Consider the following 4,167-nt stretch of genomic DNA (forward strand, 5'->3'; position numbering starts at 1 on the left):
TTAAAGAAATAGATGAAGAAGTAAGCATATTAATTAATTGCAAGGTAAGAAAATACAATATTGAAGAGTAAGAATTGCCAAAAAGCTAAACTAGGCGTTCTCACGAGCTCAGCAGCTTCGGAAAAACAAAACTTAACCTAAAACAGAAAAAGGTTCTATTTATACTGGGCTGGAAAAATTGGACAAAATACCCCTGCGCGGGGTCAGCGCGGACCGCGCAAACATGACTGCGGCCGCGCTGGCTCTTGAATTCTTGGCTTCTGCTTCCCTGAAGTTGAGGACGCGGACCGCGTAAAAATGTAGCGCGGCCCGCGGTGGACATTGGCGCGGCGCACAGAATTGAGCGCGGGCCGCATTTGCTTGGAAAGGGTCAAACTAGGCTCTCTAAATCTCTGCTCCGCGGACCGCGTAAAAGTGTAGCATGGCGCGGAGCCTGACCGCGGACCGCGTTGTATTAAACCGCGGCCGCGTAGCCTCCCTTGAATTTTTCCATTCTCTGAACCTCCTAGTGCGGCCGCGTTCACAGTTGCGCAATCCGCACTAGGGCTCTTTTCCTCAACTTCCTTGGTCTTTGGACACTTGAGCAGGTTTCACTCCTTTCTGAGCTGATATTTGACTTTGTCGCTTTGTCGATTCAAACCTGCAATCAAGTGCAACTTGTGAGCGTTTTGAGACCATTTTTGGTATTTTATGACAAAAGCGTAGGCAAGTATGGGCATAAAACACGTTAAAATCCTAACTTATCAACTCCCCCAAACTTAAGCCTTTAGCTTGTCCTCAAGCAAACAAATAAGACCCACCCTCTTAAAGGAAAATCCACATAATTCCAGCCATCCTAAGGCAATCTCAACAAGCATCAATTGGGACTAACAATTGCCCTCAATACGAATGATCATTAACACATTTAACTTTTGAAATACCATGGATCAAGTGTGACGCAAGAGCATCAAGAGTTGACACATTTCATCAAAGAGCTTGTCTCAATTACTTTGGTCACTGTGTGGAACTCAACTCACACGTCCTCAACTCTCCCTAGCTAGCGAACCTCACCTTTTAGAGTATTAACACACAAATCGAGGTTGATGGAGTTTCACTCATCTCTCTCAAGAAGAAGGTCATAAGTCCGGCTTTAGGTACCAATATGCTCTTGCCCCTTATGTAGTATCCACTAATGTAGGTTTCCTTTAACTCAAGCATCCTAATAGGGCTTTTGTGGAGTCATTATGAAGGCTTTTGGGTAAGGGTTAGGACATGTTTTTATTAAATGGGTTCAATCTTCCTTAAGCACTTCTTTTGATTCATTATGGCAACAAATCTTTTGACTCTTTTGAGTATGTCACTTCTTTTCAAGGGGTTAGAGAGACACATTGTCACTCTTTCTCATGCAATTCACGACATTTCTCTTTCTACTTTTTCCACACCTTTTTTTCTTTTCACTTTTGTTTCCTTTGGACTCCCTTTAATCCTTGTTCACATTTGAACTTTCTTTTTGTCTTTTTGCTTTTCTTGATTTTCATTGCCTCCCCTTTTTCTTTTGCTTTTGTATACTTACTACCACTTTATTTCCTTTCTTGTCTCTCCCCCCAAACTTAGACATTTGCCATTTACTCAAGGGAGATTTGGGTTCCAAAGAGAGGGCAATCATTTAGAACGGTATCGGCTTGTAGCTTGTTCTTGAAAGAAAGGTTTAAGGCTCAGAGGGTTAAGATAGTATCTTTAGTAGGCTATGGAATTGTTCAGCTTTAACATTCGGATTTCAAGGAGAGCTATAATCACTTTCAAGTCAAATTCACCTAGGATTTCGGCCTCAACAAACATTCAGGGCAAGTTCTAGACCATTGGCTCGGGACTTGGACTCACAATTAGATTCCTCACCACACATACTAAGGGATTGCTAAAGACATCGAGTCGAGGGCCCACAATGACCTTAGTTACGATTTAAGCACACAATGGTCCGAAAAGACCACATGATGATTTATTGCTCAACGCAAGAGTCTCAAGGCCAAGACTTTCACCATCCTAAACACAACATTATGTCTTTGACCATGGGATCAAAGGCAAATGTGCTAGGCCCAAGTGAAGCTTTGCTTGAGATGCCCTTAACTACGACTATCAAAAACAAAAGAAAAATCAAAGAAACGGACTCAAACCCTTAAGAAGGTAGTCACTCCATCCATCATCGGGAAGAGCATCCCGGTTCACACAATATTCCACCCTTGGAAAGAACCGTGGCCTTAAGAAAACCAAGGGCTTATTGGAAACGCCAAAAACGAAACAAAAGGCTACGAGCCTAACTATAAAGCTAAAAACAAAATTTTTTTGCGAAAAAGAAACTAGAATGAATATTTACAATGGGGAATTAGAATATACAAACGGGGGATGAATATATACAAGATGTAACTTAACTTTATATACAGACCAAAATAGAAGATAAAAAGTACTGAATGTAAAGTTATATACATACCAAATAGAAAATCAACCAAAAGGAATAAAAACTGAGTCAAATATGTACAGTCATCCAGATAGTCAACAAAAAAGTAGGGCGCACCCCCACGAATAAGAGCTGGCATTGTCCCCAATGCCAACTACCAAAATAAGCATCAAACAAAAAGAAAGTCATAGCAAAGGATATCGAGGCTCCCTAAGCCTGATCCGTCTGCATGGGGTCAGATGTGGTCCCCAAGTCCTCCGTATGTGTGAGAGCCTCAGACTGGCTCCCGGCCTCCTGCTGCTCAACTGCTGGGACTGGAGCGTGCTCCTGGACCGGCTGTATAACAGGTGTATCCTGAGGCAAAATGGATGAGGCCTCCTGTGGGACTGCCACCTCAATAACTGCATCCGCTGTGCTGGGGAGCTTCCTCTTCTTCCTAGGCTGCCTGGGTACCTGCTCCTGCTCTGGCTGTGGCACTGGTGCTGCTGGAGGGGCTGGATCTCCAAATAACAAGTCTAAAGGCATCTGATCTGCCAATAGCTTGTCCACATCTTTCCTCAGCTCCTTCACAGACTCATTGGAAGCCCGTGACCTCCGCATCTTCCTGTGCTCCTTGGCAAGCTCCTTCAGAGCCTTGCCATGTGACTCCACTGCTGCAGATAGGGTAGCCTGAGTCTTCAAAATCTTTTCCTGGTTCTCCAGGGGCTTCTTCAAGGTATCCTCAATGGACTGAGGAATCTGAACTGGCTGAGGTGCTGCCTGGGTCTGAATAGTGGAAGACAAGGTGGACAACTTGGATGTCGCTGCTGACATCTAGTTGTTCAGGCTAGCCAGAGTCTGGCTCAGCTGATGGGCAGTGAATGGATGAGTCCTGGAAGATGGCACACTCGGGCCTGTGGAAGTACTGGGACTAGCAGAAGAAGAAGGTCCTGGAGGCAAGTCCCCAATTGTAGTGGCAGCAGGTGTAGCAGAAGGCTCGGCAGAAGGCTCTACCGCAACTGGCTCCTCAGACTGGCCAACTGGGGCAGAGGAAGGTGGATTATAATTCTTAGATTTAGGGTTGTCCGGACCCTGCATTCTGTACCAAGAGTAAGGAGCTACCGGCTTTGTCTTGACATCATATCTCCTCTTCTCCACCTCTAGATCCCGGAAATACATCGATAGGGTGTTTGGAAAAGGATAATTCCTGTCATGCTCTTGCCCCACCGCAGAGATCACACGAGACATCACATTGCCCACGTTGATCGGGTACTGATAAGTTAGGATTTTAACATGATTATACCCCTACTTGCTATTGCTTTTGTTATGAATTGCCACAAAACGATCCCAAAATGCTTACAAGTTGCGCTTGATTGCAGGTTTGAGCGACAAGATGACAAATGTCAAAGATCGGCTCAAAACGGAGTGAAACCTGCCAAGTGTCCAAGACCAATTGAAGTGGGGAACAAGAAGACCTAGCGCGGACAACACTGTTTTGCCACGCGGCCGCGCTAGGAGATTCAGAGACTGGTTCATTCAAGGGCATCCTGCGCAGTCCGCGCTCCTTTTTATGCGGTCCGCGTAGATGAGATTCAGAGAGATGGTGTTTTTGCCGAAGTACTGCCACGCGGCCGCGCTCCATTTATACGCAGTCCGCGCCCGTCCTGAAACGCGGCCGCGCTACATTTCTGCGCGGTCCGCGGTCCCAACTTCAGAGAACAGAGTTCAAGAGTCCAAGAGCTAATGCGGTCGCGCTC

This window comes from Nicotiana attenuata, unplaced genomic scaffold (assembly GCF_001879085.1).
Source record: "Nicotiana attenuata strain UT unplaced genomic scaffold, NIATTr2, whole genome shotgun sequence".
Taxonomy (NCBI): Eukaryota; Viridiplantae; Streptophyta; class Magnoliopsida; order Solanales; family Solanaceae; genus Nicotiana; species Nicotiana attenuata.